Source organism: Protopterus annectens, chromosome 4.part0, assembly GCF_019279795.1.
Source record: "Protopterus annectens isolate FY-2018-M chromosome 4.part0, PAN1.0, whole genome shotgun sequence".
NCBI classification, from domain to species: Eukaryota; Metazoa; Chordata; order Ceratodontiformes; family Protopteridae; genus Protopterus; species Protopterus annectens.
The window spans coordinates 19200360-19218759 of NC_056733.1; the positions used below are offsets into that span (position 1 = coordinate 19200360).

The 18400-nt window shown below is 36.3% G+C and overlaps 1 protein-coding gene across 3 annotated transcripts in view; it reads right to left on the reverse strand.

Annotated features, from left to right (window-relative positions):
* LOC122799168 (platelet endothelial cell adhesion molecule-like) overlaps positions 1-18400 on the reverse strand; it is an 879258-nt gene that overhangs the window by 666845 nt on the left and 194013 nt on the right. The window lies entirely within an intron of this gene.

Genomic DNA, 18400 nt, shown 5'->3' on the forward strand with positions numbered 1-18400 from the left:
CAACAGTTGTGAAATTATTATCTAAGCATTGTGCAAATATCCGTGACTGCCTGCTCTGGTCAATCTCTCATCATGATGTTGTGTGTCCGGAGGATGACATCAGTTTCACTGTATAAGTTGCCAATATGGCAATATTATAGTTTGTTTTGTGTCTAACTTAGACAACTTAACTAAGTTAACCATATTAATTTGTCACATACAATTGACTTAAAAATGTAAATAGTCCATCTAAAGGAGGATTTTACTGTATACACCTTCTGAGATCAAATGCTATTTACAAAGTCCAATGAGTTCCAAGACATTGGTATTTTTATAAGGATGTAGGAAGATAAAATTAAGGCATTGTAAAAGGTGGGATAATTTGGAAAACTAAGCCTGATGAGTCCCATCAACTAGAATAGTTTCCAGTAGCAATGAAACATCTATTATGAGTGGAGACTTGAAGAAAGTATTCCCTGAAACACTATTTTTTTTCTTGGTCTTCATTTTTAACAAATGAACAGGTAAAATAGGTACATAATATTCTATCACCAAAGCCCCAAACAAGAAACTTACTTTTGCAACTTCTATTGAAACTGAAAAACACCCTTCACTCAGTATTTTTAAGCTAAATTAAAAAAACTAGAAAAATCACAAATGCAAAGCAAGTAATTTTGTTGTACCTTAATTATTCCTGGAGCTTTCTGACATAAGTTATGCATTCAGAGGAGTTAAAAAGCCGTTCCATGAAGCTGGTATAACAGAGCTACAGTATTCACATATCTTAACAGTGAATATAATAACAAGTTGCTGATAGGAAGGCAATGTAAATTAAAACATTCTAGGTTATGCATGCTAGTCCAGTGACTGAGTGATAATGAATTTGTCAAAAATGTAGTGATTGTGATGCACATATTGAGAGTGTATTTGTCTGTATATTCATCACAGGTGTCTCTGGGGATGTTTGAAGTGCTATGCTTTCACTTGAGCATGACGTGCTCTAGTGCCTATATGGTGGGAAATGATTACACAGCACTTTAATATTTTTTAGTGCAATTTATGAGACTGTCACACCTGTGATCATCCATTACAATGTCAAATACTAATGTGTAACATTTAAACCCAGAATCCCTCCATCCCCCTATATAATGTAATGTATACAAATAAATAAATAAATAAATAAATAAATATATATATATATATATATATATATATATATATATATATATATATAGATAGATATATAGATATATAGATATATATAGATATACTGCATGTTTGTACAACCAGGAGTTGACTGCATGATCTTAATCTTCTATTTTCATTAACAATACAGGAAACACTGTCAGAACTGTAACATCAGGCAAGTGGTATGCAGAGGGTTTTAAAAGATGGGGAACAGGCATTAATCACTCATAGGGGAATGGATGCATCTTTGTGTGTATGTGTGTGTATGTTTATATATATTTATAAAGTATCCGCCCTTAATGACAGAGTAATAACAGAGGAATCACACAAGAATTTAAGGGAGGTGTATGTATTACATCCAGTGGAAACCCTTGCTACTTCAGACGCTGGAGTAAGATCACATTTTTATTATAGGACAGCTTATGTGGTGTTTGCCTTGATAGTCAGTTGGATCCTGCCACAACAATGTTACCACGGACTAGGATTCAAATATAAAATACTAGGAAGTACTCTGTAAATCAAAAATCCACACCATCTTCTGTAGTTATAGGGTGAGGGGAATGGTTATGACAGTGTGTGTTAACTGCTCAGTGTGCGATTCTTCTCTATAACCTTATATACTCCATTTCTGACTGGTTCCCATAGCTTCTGGAAGAGAAATGATCTATATTGGATTTTCTGCATCATTATGGGAGATTTAAGTGTACACACAAGGCCGTATATACTGCACTACATTTTACAACTTTAACACATCCCAGAACACATTTTCTAACCCTGTCATTGTACTCATATTCCTACTTCTATTAAAACCCCCTAACTCTGCTCTCCATTTCCTGTACAAATCTTCCTCTCTTTTTATATATATATATATAAGAGAGAGAGGGAGAGAGTGACATCCTGCCTCCCTTCCTCTCTCCGCATCCAGTACTGTGAGGAAAAATCTCACAGGCTATCACACAGCCATCTCCAGCAATGTCCACTAAAGTCCATTGCTTGCACATCCAGTCTAACATGCTACCCCAGTATGGTATGCCAGGGAGCAGTTGTATGTGACAGCGTTGTACTACTCTATAAACTCTTTATCCATCTTGATAAGTCTCTGACTATATGAAGAATAGATGATGTGGTTCATTAAGACATTCTGTGGGTGGATTTGACCCTCTAATTTGGCCATAGGTGTGATTGTGCACATGTATGTGAAGTATGGAAAAAACACTGTGGCAGGGTTAGCCATCCATTGATGTGTGAACACTGGCTCTTAATGATTGTCACTACTGATGTAACACCCTGACTCCATGTGCATATATGGGAAAAAGTAGGTAATGGATGGACTGTAGAATCACATTATTTGTGCTTGCTAGACGGAGACAGACTGGGGACAGTGATCATGGAAACTGATATCTGCAACTAACGTGGACTCCACTGACATTTTCTTATTTTCTTGTCATTCTGAGGATGGTGCCTTACTATAGGGATCAGGGTAGTTTGAATATTGTGGCTAAAGGCTTCTGCTACTCTACCAAGATCTATTAGCATCTGTTTCTATAGTTAGCTATGGATGAATTTTCCTTGCTTCTTAAAGTACCAGATTGTTGTACACAGGGATTAGGTAGGTGAAGCTGCATGCATTTGAGGTGCCTGTGGTGGTCAATTAGAAGACAAAATGCATCAAAGGGCACTAGTAGCACATTACAAAGTTATAATACAGTGCAGAGCTTTCTTTCCCCTTTTAAAGGTTCTTTTCCATAACAACTTGGTATGGTGTTTTCTTTACATTACATTTGTCTGATAGCAGACGGAGACAATTAGCCTATTTACTCTGCTCTTTAAGTAAATGTTAAAGTTTCTAACTCCCTTCCATCCCATCATTCTCATGCCTTGAAGGCCTTTGCTGAATTTCTCCCTAAAGTCATACTAGTACACCTCTCCATGAATACACAAGCCTCTGCATACAGAGTTATAACAGTGGATAGTGTGAGTAGCCGGTTCATACTGATGCTTATGACATTGCCTCAGTCTGACCTTCTTGCTCAAGCCAAATCCTTCACACCTCTCTGAAAGACCTTTTACAATCATATTATTACTCTATGTACCTTCAGGCACAAGGCATTGTTTAAAACATATCCATGTGACACCTGAGCTGTTTCTATGATTTATACATCTGGCATATGTCTAAACTATACCAAAGTTTCCTGCAAGATGATTTCCCCATGGGGTCTTTGAATTATTCACCAGATAGGCAAGCAATACTGGTTTCTCTTCTTAGTTGCTTGATTTATGGAGAAAGGGGAGACCATGGCTACCTGATTTAAAATGTCCATCAATGGCCATTTCTATTAAATTCTGTGTTTTTCGATTGTATTAAATGATCAGATCATTCCCACTGGTTACTATTCACATTTTACATGCCAAAAATCTTTTCTTTGAACTTAAACTTAATACAATTACTTGTCAACAAGTCACTGTTCTTTGTCCCGACAGTCAAAACAGACTAAGTTTGACATATACCACTCATCTGTCTACAGATTTTATCCTCGTATTTTTGTTTGGCTCCTTCTAAATGTTATGCATTTTTTCTGGTAAATCATTGAGGTTTGCAGTTACTAAATAATGACATACATTTGATTTTCAGACTTCATACCCTTTAGAAAATAAATAAACAATAAATAAATAAATAAATAAATAAATAAATAAACACAAAACCTGTTATTCTAGCAATGTAGTAAGTTTGTAAGAACTATTTTAGGAATTCATGCCCCTCCTAACTTTTGGCTTTGCCCAGAATTCTTGGGCTAAGAAGTTGAGAGACTTAGTTTGACATTGACATTGTGTAAAAACTGTGCAGAAGTGATTATAAACTATTAAGCACTCTCCATCAAATATGGTTTCGGGACAGATTTAGAAATGTAATACAAATACTGACCACTTTATAAGTTCATTTTATTGGAAAATTATAAGCAAGAATGACAGGGGTGGATCTAGACAAAGAAGTAAAAGTGCACCTGACCTTATTCACCATGGGTGAGTTGAGTAATAGGAAAACAAATAAAATCTAAATGTGGGACTACAGAAAAGGAATACTTTGTTAAGCTATGGGATCCTTCTGAAATTAAAATGGAAGACAGGAGGCAAGTATGGAGAATGAACAGCCTGTAGATAAAGATAAAGTAGCATATAACCATTGGAAAGAGGGATAAAAGAAGAGAAAGGCTTGGAGGAGAAAATGGTCAACATGGCTGAATAGGAAGGTAAATGGGTGGTATATGCAAATGAAAGGGCGTGGTATATGCAAAGGAAAGGGCTAACTAAGAGTTACAGTAGGGAGGAGAATAGTGTAGATGGTGAGCATAAAGATGCAAGGAAAATGCCTGCAAAGGGAGTAAAAAATGAAAAGGCAGTGCCGGGAATACTACAGGAGAAAGAATAAAGAGAAGGAAGACAGAATTTCTTAGGTATACACAGGAAACCAAGAGGTCAAGGCAGATCTACAGCGATTGACCGTGGGAGGAAGAAGCACAGTGAGAACAAGAAAAAGGCAGACATTTTCAATGTATTTTTCACTTTAATCTTGACATATAAAAGGAAAAAAGTATATCAACTTTGGAAAAGAAAAGAGGAAAATATGCTTTCTGACAGTCTGTTATATACAAAAGGAAATCATAGAAAAGTTATTAAAGTAATAATTAAAGAAAGATGAAGCACAATGTTCTGAAACATACCCCTCAGGATCCTAAACATCTTGGCTGATGCATTTATAGATCCACTGGAAAAACTCTGAGACTTGCCACTCAGCACTAAAAAGATTCTCTAGGACTGGAGAAAGACCATCCACTAGGCAAAGATAACTAGTTAGTATTTTGGGAAATAATAACCTGTAGGATAAGGACCAATGTGAATCTGTAAAAATCAGGCCATTTCAGTTAACTAGGAAGAGGCATAGAGGTCAGGCAAGTGCAGGAGGAAAAGTGATTAAATGATGTATTCAAATCTTATTCAGAGTTTAAAAACACAGAGCCAAAAAGAACTCTCACCAATACAGAGAAGCTTATAACATTATCTATCATATTTTCAAGGTATCTAGGCTTGTCTTTTGTTCATGTTATCAGTTACTGGTGATTTATAAGAATAGTAAGTTAAGCATAGAAGGGGCTTGGTGAATAATATAGCAATAACCCACGCCTGGGTGTGGGTAATGCTAAATTTACCCACGGTTGGCGTGGTTTGGTCCCGAGGGCGAAGCCCGAGGGACCAAACAAAGCCAACCGTGGGTAAATTTAGCATTACCCACACCCAGAAGTGGGTTATTGCTATTATACCATGACATTATTTAAGAAAAGAAACTATTACTTTTCTTAAATAATGGCATAGTATAATGCCTGTTTGCTGCCCTTCCGCAGATGTCTGGCATCGCGGCAGCTCTGATGTACTGCGCGCCTGCGCAGTACATCAGAGTTGAAAGCAACGGAGAAAGCAAGATCTCCGTTGCTTTTTATGTCTCGCTATGTTAAATGAGTTTAACATAGCGAGACAGTTTTAAAATAAGCAACGGAGATGTCCGTTGCTTATTTTAACTGTCTCGCTATGTTAAACTCATTTAACATAGCGAGACACTAAAAAGCAACGGAGATCTTGCTTTCTCCGTTGCTTTTAAACACTCGCTATGTTAAATGGGTTTAACATAGCGAGACAGCTTTAAAATAAGCAACGGAGATCTCCGCTTGCTTATTTTAAAGTGTCTCGCCATGTTAAACCCATTTAACATAGCGAGACAGTGTTTTAAAACGAAGTTATACTAATGGAAAAAGTCCGGCGACGGACCTTTTTCCATTAGTATAACTCGATTTACAACGGGCACGCTGGCCAATCAGCGTGCACGTTTTGGGGGGATCATGGTATAATGACATTTTAATGCAACATCAGAAATGCCAAAGACTGAAAGCTATAAATTCTGTTGATTTGGAAAAATGATTGTTGTACCCATCATATCATAAACACTGGCATCTTTACCAGGAGGTAAGGTTAGCATAAAACAAAATTTTATTTCTGACTTTGGCTTCACCTAAATCCATCTGAGCCATATCAGAGGAGATGGATTTAAACCAATGACAAAATCATCCAACACATTATTAAGTTTTACAAATCTTTGAATACCTTGGAAATCTTGACCAGATTCTATAAAAAGTTTCCCTTAAAGTTTTAACATGTTATGCAACCAAGTACAGAAAAAAGAAGGATGGCGTGTCGGAAAGTAAGGGTTTAGTTAGTGCACTGAAAAGGTACTCCTTTTCAGACAAATTAACTACACCATTTTAAATGTTCACTCCTTTATTCTAGGATGATATCAAAATTGTCATCATCATCAACAGAAATGATGTCACAGCAGTCCTCACCATCAGCCTCCACACCTTCATAACAAGCAGTCTTGCCCACTTCTTAGTCATATGCTGGGCTGGGGGTGTGGAGGAGCTGTTTTGCTTACTAGTATATATATGCTCAATGAAGTCATAAAAATGAGTTGCTTTTCACAAAACACTTCAGTAAATGTGATAATTAAATTCAGAATAAGAATTCTGACTTAAAACTTCATTATCAGTTTGACTGATTGCTCTCAGTTTCAATCAGAAAACAGCCAGAAAGAGCATATATTGTCATTTGCAGCTATACCTCTCAACTGTACAGATTTTTGCAGAAGGTCCAGATTTTTACCTCCTATTTTTGACTTGTTTTTCATAAAACTGTGTTTTTCTGGCAAATTAGTAAATACTTAAGTCAGAAAACAATGACATACATTTGAATTCCAGACTTCATAGCCTTGAGAAAATCCATGCTCATGCATACTCTAGCAACATTCTACGTCTGTAAGAGCAATATTTAGAAATTGTCCCTATTTTGGGGTCTTTGTCCCACTTTTACGTATAGCATTGTCCAGATTTCTTGCCCTAAGAAGTCTATTTGCAACTTTTGAGAAGTGATGCTTTCAACTGCTAGTCATACTTATAACATCCTGCATGGGATGCATGGACTTTAGCTGGAGAGTTTTTTTATCATCTACTTTCAATTACATTAATCTAGGTTGATCAAAATTAATAAAATGCTTACTTTTAGCCAAGAACAGATCAGGAAGTTAATATCTGCAGTGATCTGTTAAACTTAACACAGACACCCTCAAAGATGAGAATTGTTTGTTTGTGTCTTTTGGCTTTTCCCGGTTAAGGGTCGCCACAGCAGCACTCCGGTCCGCTAATGATTGACAGTTGATTTTTACGTAAAGGCTTGCCAGGCCTGATGCACAGCCTTCAACGAAGGTACGCCCATTCACGCATGTCTCCACGCAGAAGACAATCTAGCTGTGAATCGAACCAGACAGCATCTTACTGTGAGGCGACAACGCTACCGCAGCACTACCACCGTGGGTGACTACTACTCCTCTAAAATGAATTAAAAATAGCCTGGAAAGCATGATTTTTGTTTTGCGTTGACATAGATATGAGGAGTGTCGTGAAGAAATTGCCAAGTACAAACCAGGTAATAAATATTGTTTTTTAACGCTGTCTCAGACAGAAAGTCAAAGTAAGACTTTTGAGGTGGTTCCTTCTTGAGAAGAATTATCGGCAGTATCACCAACATTTCTAACAGCCAGCTCTGTCCAGAATACCCTGTCATGCTCTGCCCAGAGGCAATAATTTTTATTCTGAAAGTATTAGAAATGGAAATCACAGTGTGAGGTATTGCTGGGTAAATATGAATCTAGGATAAAAATTGCTTTAAAAAGAAATATGCTGCTTAGGAGCCCAAATTAACTTTGCTACCCTGAGACCTTTACCCGCAACATGAATGTGCCTTCCATCTTCCTTCTCCCAACAAGTGACATCACAGGCAGCCACTGTGAGCCCAAAGGGAGGATTCATAAATTAGTGGACAAACTCAAGCTAGTAGGAACTTATACCCAAGTGTAATAAGGTAATAATAATGGTGAGATCTGCTAAACATTTTATTATTATCTGGGTATCTGAGACCAGACCTTGAAGAAAACTGAACTAGAAGTCATGCATGGCTATCCTGACCTGTAAATATTTTCTACTGGTTCACCTTATAGGAAAAAGAAGGGAAGCATTTTCCATATTCACTGTGACCATTAAGGAGATTTCAGATACTAAAGGGAAGGTATTTTTAATTCTGAAAATTCAAAACATCTTTACCCTTGTATCTTGGCTTCAAGAGCTTATGTTTGGGATAGGGTACTACTGTATATTTTGGAGTACTTGATTGTCTATTTTTATAAAAGTTGTAGTTAATTTTTGTGTTATTAACTTCTGAAGCCAAAACTAATATTGTGATGCTTTGGTGAACTGGTGTATATGGAGATGACTCTGCTCTTGTTTACTTAGAAACATTTGACTGACTGTTATAACTTGTAAAATTTTGTCTTTTGTAATCTGATGAATTATCCTTTTGACATAAATGAAAAAATGAAGCAATATGATTATTTCCTAAAGTTATTTAGAAAATATTGTGGCTTTTTGATGGCATGAGTTCCACGGAAATCTTTAAGCTTTTGTCTTCTACCATGTTTGTGGATGTTGCTTTCTACAGAGTAACTTCTTAGGAGCTGGAAAATGCATGGGCTGTCAGGGATTGGTGAATAAAATAGTTCATTAACAGTAGACTATATTTTATTTTCTAATTCAGTCAAAATGACTTCAGCTGAATAGCAGAACAGATTATGTTGGTTCATTGGAGCGTCTATCATGTCTACTTTGTAAGGTTAAGACCAAAGCCTGGCATATAATTGTTTTTGTTACTGGTGAGCCAGAAGCTGTTATTGCATTTTGCGCTATATTATAGGCACATTTTGATCACATGGGTACTGATGTTTTCCTTATGGCCATTGAATGTTGTACTTTTTTTCTGTTCTCTCAAAAAAGAAAGACAGAGTGATATCCTTTACTTCTTAGAGGATAGTTGTCGGGTATTAGACCATGCATGTAAGATAAGCTAAAGATATATAACTGCCACAGTTTCTAAGCTATATAGTCTTCCCATAAGACTTTTTACAAACTTTCCTGTACCTGGTGAAGGAAATCTTCCATTTCTTTTCCCCAAAAGGAAAAATGGTCATAGAGAACAGAATTCTACTAGGACAGCTTGTATATGGTCCACCCATCACATCATGTGCCTCAAAGAAAATCTCACTGTTTGTACAAACTCCTACCAGTTATATATGTAGATATATTACACTGGCTTCTCACACATAACAACATTGTAATGCACTACCCAAAGCTAAATGGCTGTCCATATTACAAAGATACACCTTATTACATTCACCCCTACTATCTAAACCACTCCCCAGAGACTCATTCAACTTCTACATAAGCCAGTTGATCAAACGATCAGCTACTTACAACCTCCATTTACAATCCAAGCTTTCTTTAATAACTGCATGAAACAAACTCCACACCACTGACCGTTCCTTCTTAATCATTGCAACAGAAGCACAGAGGATACTTCCGGTGCACCTGAAAGAAATCTCACCTTACAAGAAATTCAGAAGTTAACTTAAAATATGCATGCATAAGAAAGTCCAATACAAATGCTTAGAATCACTGGGAATAACAATATAACATAATGATATATATAAATTCTACTTCTAGTACCACTCTTCACATTTCTCCTGCTAATATTCCCATGGACAGCTAAATAACCCTCACCTCTAGTCCACCTCACAATATTCCTAACCTCTCTGATCACTATCCTCCCCTCCTCCATTATTCCTCCTTACCCTCTCTCCCTTTTTACCCCCTTTTTACCTTTTGCTCTTGTCTTTCTTTCTTAATGTAAATATTGTAAAAACAGTATACTAGCAATACTTACTGTGCTTATGGTAATCTTTTTCCATATTATACATGCTATCCTCTAATCAACTTTGTGTACTTCAACCTACGAGCTTATTGTTACATTGGTATTTGTTGAGAACTTTATTTTCTAGTTTTCAATTCATATTTTGTATTTTAAGATTGTATGTCTGGCTTCTGTTTTTACTCTATAGTCCCAGGCTGAGCCTGAAAATGACTCAGATGAATTAGTGATTTACCTTCTGTGAACAAATGCAAACAAAAATAAAAAATAATCAAATTTAGAAGCCTTATTGTTTGGTAAGGGAGAATAAATTCAACATTTTCATTTGCTCTTGCAAATGGACAGTATTATGATTTCTGAATAACCGTTCGCTGTTCATTGGTGATTTCAATTACCTGTCTGCTCTTTTAATAACTGGGACCTGACAGCCAGGAGCTGCTCAAAATATATTTCAAATATCCCAAAGGAGTCAAAGGCAGGGAATTGCAATTGTTTAACATTGATTAGCTTTCATTAATTTATTTAAATAGCTCATTGTAAGAGGTATGATTGTTATAGTACCATACGGGTGTGCATACATTTGCAATTGCTTTATGCACATAAATGTTATACCTTCAAGTACAGACCTCAGTAAAGGAAGTGCTGGTTATCAGTAACTATATGGTATCAATGTGTAATGATGGAGACAGTAAATAAGTAGAGTCAGAGGTTTCCTGAAGGTGGGGGGGGGGGCTATCTCAGCATCCAGTCCGGCCTCTAAATGAAGAGGTAAGTGTGTTCATTTATCTGTTAAATAGGTAGGAAGACTGACCCAGACTGGACCCTTTTTTAGCCATGATTCAAGCTGGAGACTGTGAAAAGCTTTAAACGTTGAGAAGATTTGGTCATGTTCTCTCCTGCTACCTTTACTAAGCCATAGTTCTCCTCCACTAGACTTTAGCAGTTAATGAAAATTCTGAAATAGTAGCCTGTGCTGGAAAACCTGATGGAAAAATTGGTGAATGTAATATAGATTCCTGTATAAGTACACAAATGTTTTGTTTGTGTACCATATAAATGTCTTGCCAACACTGGCCTTCATATGAATGACCAGAAATCACCGCTTGTTGATGTTCTGTGTCATGATTCACCTGTACCTCTGTAAGTGTAGGGAACCTTCATTTTTCACTATCTATAATGATGTTTCCTTTTCTATATTAATTTCTATGAAAAGCTGCTTTTCCTTGTGATAGGAGCTTTTGTGAAAATCTCATCAGTATGCAAAGAAACTGAAGTAGGGGACCATTTTGTTTCTTTTTTCTACTTCCCTTCTCTATTCCTTCTTGGGAAGCTTCCCCGACCTTCCAATATGCTTTGCTGCATTCTCATTTTGAATCTTCTTCTTTTCCAGCTTTTAACATTTTCTGAACCCATTTCAAATGTTTTATTTTGTCAGATTTTTTAAATATGGAACAACTTAACCATTCTGAGCACCATGAACTACCTATAAGCAAAGATCACATTTTGTATTAAAGTCATTTGGTACTTTCTATCTGCCTTCCACACTTACACTTGTTTTTTGAGTATTGACTTTTCAGCGGATGATAACAATAACATGAACTTCAGAATACATAAAATATAAACACTAACCATTCTCTAATTTTCTAAAGAAATAAATAATTTATTGTAAGACTTATCAACCCTGCAATATCTATCAAATGTGGAAAGTGAATACCCCACAACAGGAAACATTGACAAGTGAACAATAGTCTCAAACTAGTGAGACTATATGGTAACCCCTGTCAGCAAAGCACTGGTATAAAACTGACCAACAAAGGCAAGGGTGCTAAGACTGGGTAAACAACCTTGGGCAAATTAGCCTATCAAACACAGGAAAGGTCATGAAGAAATTGATATTGGACAAACTTTTAGGAGAACTAAACATCTAGATATGGCAAATACATACTGACATGCACAAGAAGAGTTCTATAGCAACTTGTAACTAACATTTCTATACAACAAAGTAATTAGAGCATTAGATGAAAATATACAAACATATGGACGTTCTATTGATCTTTATTGATCTTTCTTAGTATACGACAAAGTAAATCATGCAAAATTCATTGGCAAACTTTGTAAACATGGACTTGCTACGTTTGCTAAATTGCAAATGTTGGTTGAGTACTGGTCCTGCTTAGGAGAGTGTAGGAATTATGGTAGTGGAGTGCCACAGGTGTCAATCCTAGGGCCAAACCTGTTCTGCCTTTTCTTGTTTGACATGAATATTTCATCAAATGTTTTCTGTTGCTAATACGCAGGTGATCTTATACTTTATAAGCAAATGGCTAAAATCTATTTAGGGGGAACAGGCAAATGAGAATTCCATGACCATAAAGCCTAGTAAGGCTAATATAATTACCTTTGTGCCTAGATTAACCGATTCTGCATACAGCATTGGTAGCAATAAAATAGATCATGTCTCTAAATATAAAACTATGGGCATATGTAGTAACTTACATTTAGACTTCTCACAGAAAACAGGTGAAGTGGTAAGGGCCTGTAACAAAATCGTAGGCTGTATAAAAATGATGAAGTCTAGAAGTCAGGATTTACCTCTTTTCAGGGGAGACACAAGCTGGTACTCATGCTTACTGGAGGAGACACGCCCAGGATTTTATGAGATCTTTATTTGTAAATCTAATTAACTCAAAGAAAGATTGTAGTGACTTTTTTATGGTTTCCTTACAGACACACTGCAGATGCACAAACTCAAAACAGTTCAAAGAAAATTTACTAAAATTATTTTAGTAAACTTAACACCTAACAATCTTGAACTATCCTGTATCAAATACAAATGCATAAAAGGGTTGTCTGATACAGGTGTATAAGGCCACAGGGGACTGGCTCTTTTGGAATGCCTAGAATTAAAGATGGAAGAATGTCAATGAACTCACATTACCCTTATTTAAAAGAAATAATAGAACCACTTTGAGGTTGTTAGAGAGAATTGTGGCCAAATGGAAAAAGCTACTCATTGTGTTAAGCATCAGCATATAGGTTCATAGGACATTACTAGACTAATGGCCCTAGAGGCCTTACAAGCCTACCCATATTTATCCCGAGTTGCCCCAATTTTCATTGGTTACGTTAGTGAAGTTTGCAGAAGTAAGGGTCTATGGTAGTTAATACTGACTTCCTCTGTCCAGGAGGGACATGGGCAAGACCTCAGCGGTGAATCTGTCGTCACTCATCCATTGATCTACGTTGTGTTTAAAGAAAGTCAGGGAAGGGCACGAAATTCACATGAACTGGAAGCTTGTTGCAGAGAAGTGGAAGTCTCTGGGAGTTATATCTGTCTCTCCAGCATGACCTTTTCATGTCAGAGGCTAGGTGAAGATCCCTGGAGTGAATGACCCTCTTGCAGTTTGATTTATACAAGTGCAGCATTTTCATGAGGGCCAGGTCAAAGACTGCCCTGTAAACCAGGCACAGGTCACCCCTTATCAATCTGTAAGAGACAGAATGCAGTGAAAAGGCTTTCAGTACTTTCTGCTTAAGACTTGTTTTGTGTACCCTGTAATTCCTTGGTGAGAAACCTCTGTGGTCTCTAATTGTTGCAGGTGTCTGGTGAAGTACATGCAAAAGGGAGCACTGTATTCAATTATTGGTCTGATAAGGGCCAAGTATAATGGAATTATAACATCTTTAGATCTAGATGCAATGCATTTACTTATAAGATATGCCGTATAGAAGGATTTCCTTACTATGTTGGTATGTGTTGGTCAAACCTCAGATTGCTATCAACCTGAGTAGCTGGATCACCTACCAATGGGTTTATACTCTAGATTCACAATAATTGATAATGTCAGGTAATATATGCTTTATGACATGGCAGGTGATTTGGGTGCAATCATGAGCTTGAATTATCATTATACTGTATTGTAAATCAGGCAATTAATCGGTCAATCTGGCAACCAATCCATATACTACTTGGTCGAGGGAGGCTACTCTGCTGAAGAAGAACAAAATACATCTGATGTTTCAAATTAAATCGGACAAAACAGTCCAAAATCTGGACAGGACATTCAGTTACTGAAGGCTCGATGGCTGGTCATGCAGCCAATTACTGTGAACCTGAAGGAAAAGAATCAGGGGACCTGTCTATGCCCCTGGTGACCTTAGCTTATTCAGCAACTTGAGTAATGGAGGGAGGAATGAAGAGTTGATGCCTGCTTAACTTCTGTAAGATATGGAGGGCCTTTGGGGGTTCTGCTTCAGTGGTAACTCCTTTCAGTGACTGGAAATCAATTCCAGAAGTGCAGAGCAGTGTATGGCAGGAAGCCTGATACTGTGGCATGAAAGGAAGCAACATGTCTACCCTCTGCATGACATACACATTGTCCTGAAATCAGTTGAAGATGATGACTGATCAGAATGGCATTCCATGTAGAATGAATTGAAATGAAGATATGACAATATGGGTAGCTATACTTGGAAAACTTTCAAAACACAACAGCAATACTGTTATGGCCCAAACATATACAGAGAGTTTTTATCAGTAGGGAAGAAAGATAAACAATAGAGCCTGCACCTCCAATTTTGGGAACTGTGCCTTCCTTCATATACTTCTCTGATAACTACAACTTACTAGCAGGCTGTAGCAGAATGAGAGAGAATGAATGGGCCGGTTTAGATTTCACTCATTCAAATAAAAGCTGTGGACATCTGTTCTCTGATCTTTCAGAATTATTTTAAACCAGACACAGATTCAGAAACATCTTATTAGAACATCTTCAGTCTTATCTGGAATATGATTTTTAAATGACCAGTATTTGGGCTATGTTTTGATAGGTGTTCTGCTAATTTAAAGAGTAGCCCAATAAAATATGAGGAAAGATAAGGCACTAACAGTCATAAATAAGGAAAAAAAATCTGGATTCCCTACAACAGTTGTCATATTGATATGTGAGATTATAAAATGGCATAATGGCAATGTTTGATAACTGCAAGGATATCATTAACTGACAAGCATGGAGAAATACTGAATAAATGGGATTTTGGGAGGAATTCATTTTTAAAAATATTAAGGATAGGGAAAGAGCTATGCAATGCCATTGTTTTATCAATCATATTTTTTGTTCATTTGGGATGGTTATGAAAAATAATTTTTGTCATTTACTTGTCATAAAGACAAAAAGAGGGTTAACTTTTTTAAATATGGAAGTATATAAGGTTTCAGACACTCACAGTTTAAGTATTGTTATCAGTTATAAAAATTTGGCCAGCAGTGCTATATTGCATTATCACAGTGCATCCTTCAAATTAAAAAAAAAAAAAAAAATAGTATCAAGGGTCAGTATGTCAGAATTAAATATTTGACTGATAAATAAATAAAAAAAATGATAAATAAATAAAAAATGATGCATTACTAAAATCATTACTTAAATTTGTAGGAAGGAGATACCCACAACAAACAATTTCTAAAATCATTAAGGGAGATAGTAGAAACAGATGAACATAAATAAAATGTGGGGACAATAACAGATCAATTTATTTATATGCCTTTGGTATGTTTAGTAGACAGTGTTTCTATAAAAAAAAGTTATAAAAACGATTGGTGCATACTTCCAGTGAGTTATAAAGTAATAAAGACTGATGGAAGTGAAACATTGTTTATAAATAAAAAGGGAAAATATTACACATTTATTTATTTATTGATTGACATTTGGTTACCATGAAAGTCCAACTGGGTCAGAAATATTAATTTTTAGTGGAGGACCAGGGAGAAAAGCTCCAAGAAACATTGGAAGTAACATACTTTTAATACACAGACAATACAATAATTAGTATTTACATTCAGTCAGACATACAGTAGGAAGAGATAAAATAAAAGATCCATAATGTTTAGTAATCAATAAAAATAAAATAAACAGCACAGGGTAAGTTTTGGTGAATATTTCAACATAAGTCAGAGAGACCAGGAGGTAAATAGGAGATTATATATTAGGCAGCAACAGGATAAGAAAGAGTTATTGGATATTCCAGTTGTAATAGCATAAGATAGTAGGTATTGCCCTACTAAATGTAGTGAGAAATGGGGGAAATAGGTAAGGGGCAAAAAAGAGGGGGTAGATTATAAGAGTAGTATGAGGGTAATAACTAGTAAGAACTAAAGAAGTCAGTTGGGATAAGTACAGAAGCAGATCTATGATTTAGATAAGAAATATTGTAACTTCTGCTTAAACCGTATGAGGCTAGGGTTTACTCTGATTGTTTCAGGTAGGAAGTTCCAAGTTTTATACTCGGGTAGGAGTATGGCTTTGTCCAGCTGATTTTTTTTTTTTTTTTTTTGTATATGCAAGTGGAGGAGTTTTATCCTCAGATTAGAGATGCCTTATTGTTATGAAGTTGTATAATATAGAACTGAAGGACAGCAGAGTCATTTTTGGGAGGCATATGAGTTGAGATTACTCATAAAAAGGGGAGTTATAAATGTCAGGCCTACTCTACACGTAGGTATGTGGCAGGCAGCCCCATCCTTTTTGTCCAGTGTATCACAGGCAAAGTTCTTTATGTAGGAAAAACAGATAATTTAAAGAGCATCTGTATGAGCAGCATTTGGAAGTTAAAAATAAAAATCTTGTCAAAGCCATCAGTAAATATTTTGTTTTTGCAATGGTTTTAAAATGTACATCTTTTCTGCTTTAGATTATGTAGCAGAAAATTTTAATGGCAGCAGGGATGATGAACTGGTTTATAAAGAAATGAAGTCATCCTAGTTTGAATGCAGCCATTACTTACAAATATGTTTTAAATAAATGTAAGAATTTGAAGATCTGTAAATAGTTTTATAGGTACAATTTTAGATATACTTTGATCATGTGTTTTATCATGTGACTTTGTAGTAAGTTTATTAAGAGTTTATTTGCTTAATTAAGTATTCTGAAGAAGACTTTGTTGTGGCTGAAAGTACCTAATATTGTTTTTTTCCAATCAATAGTCAGTTCATTGTTTTTTTTTTTTTACTAATAAATTGTAAAGAACACAAGCTAACTCCCTAATCAGTGACTGTTATAGAGGTACAGGAAGAATTAAGGTAAGTGCTTGATGTTAATTTCCTTCTTTTGACATAGACTCTTAATAGATGAAGGATCCTAACTGATTTTTGTAGATGAAGGTAAAATCTCTGTAGGTATATATTTTGTCTATTTGCAGAGTTTCCAAACAACTGTATGCAGACTTTTGTATGTAGACTTTTGCATGCAGACAACTTTTGTTGACTGACTGTTCTATTGTAAACTGATTTCCAGTTCAGATACTTTGCTGTTCTCCAGTTTTATATGAAAACGTGCATATGGTGGCAGAAAATAGACTCATACATCTCAACCTCTTAGCACACAAAATCTGGCCAATGCCAAACATAATGGTGGGGCAGAGACCCAGAATCAGGATGGGTGCTGAATATTGCTCCTATAAACTTAGGAAGTTGCTAGAATAAAATACAGTTGTGTAAGTAAATGTATCATAACAGTAGATGTCCAAATAGATCACTGCTGCAGTAGCCTAAGCTACATGAATTATATCTTGCATAGGGTATAATAACCAACCGGCTTTCCCAAAGCGTAAGGACATCTCCTATGTGCCCAGACCATTAATACCCACAATTAGAAAGGGAAAAAATCAGCAGTCTGGGTGTCAAACCCTTCAGAGCTTTCGTGCCAACTGAAGAAGGAAGGCTAGAGCCCTGAAACAGGTGCATGTTATTTTTTATAAAAATAAGAGTTCTCACCCTGGCAAACAAAATCATGAAAATATAAGGGGGATAGAGGGAAGAAGTGGCTGCTGTAGCGCTGTGATCTATTCGATCATCGACCGTCATGGCATGTTTCTTAGACAACTGTTATATGTTATCATTAGATCACTGCTGCAATAGCCTTAACTACTGGATGGGTAGAATACCAAAGCTTGGAATGGGTGGGTCCAGGGCCCCTTGGAGAATGGTCTTAGCAAAGCCTATTCTGTACCTGGAAATGGAGTCTAGCTTATAGCGCTTTGTAACAGTACATGGAGAGGATCACGTTGGTGCCTCTAAAATACTGCTAGAGTATGTCCATTTCCAAAAAGCCACTGAAAAAGCCAAGGCTCTGGTAGAATGAGCCTTAACCATGCCTAGAAAGTACATATTACATGGTGGGAACAATAAACAAAAGCAGCACAAGACACTAATTTGGAAATGCTCTGCTTTGACTCTGGTTGCCCTTTTTTTACTTATCTTTAAATAAAATGAGCAAATGGTCAGAATTTCTGAAGGTTTAGTTCTGGCAGCCTAATATCTGAGTTGTCTGTGGACATCCAGAATATGAAGAATCCTTTCTCCCTAATTGTTATATTCTGGATA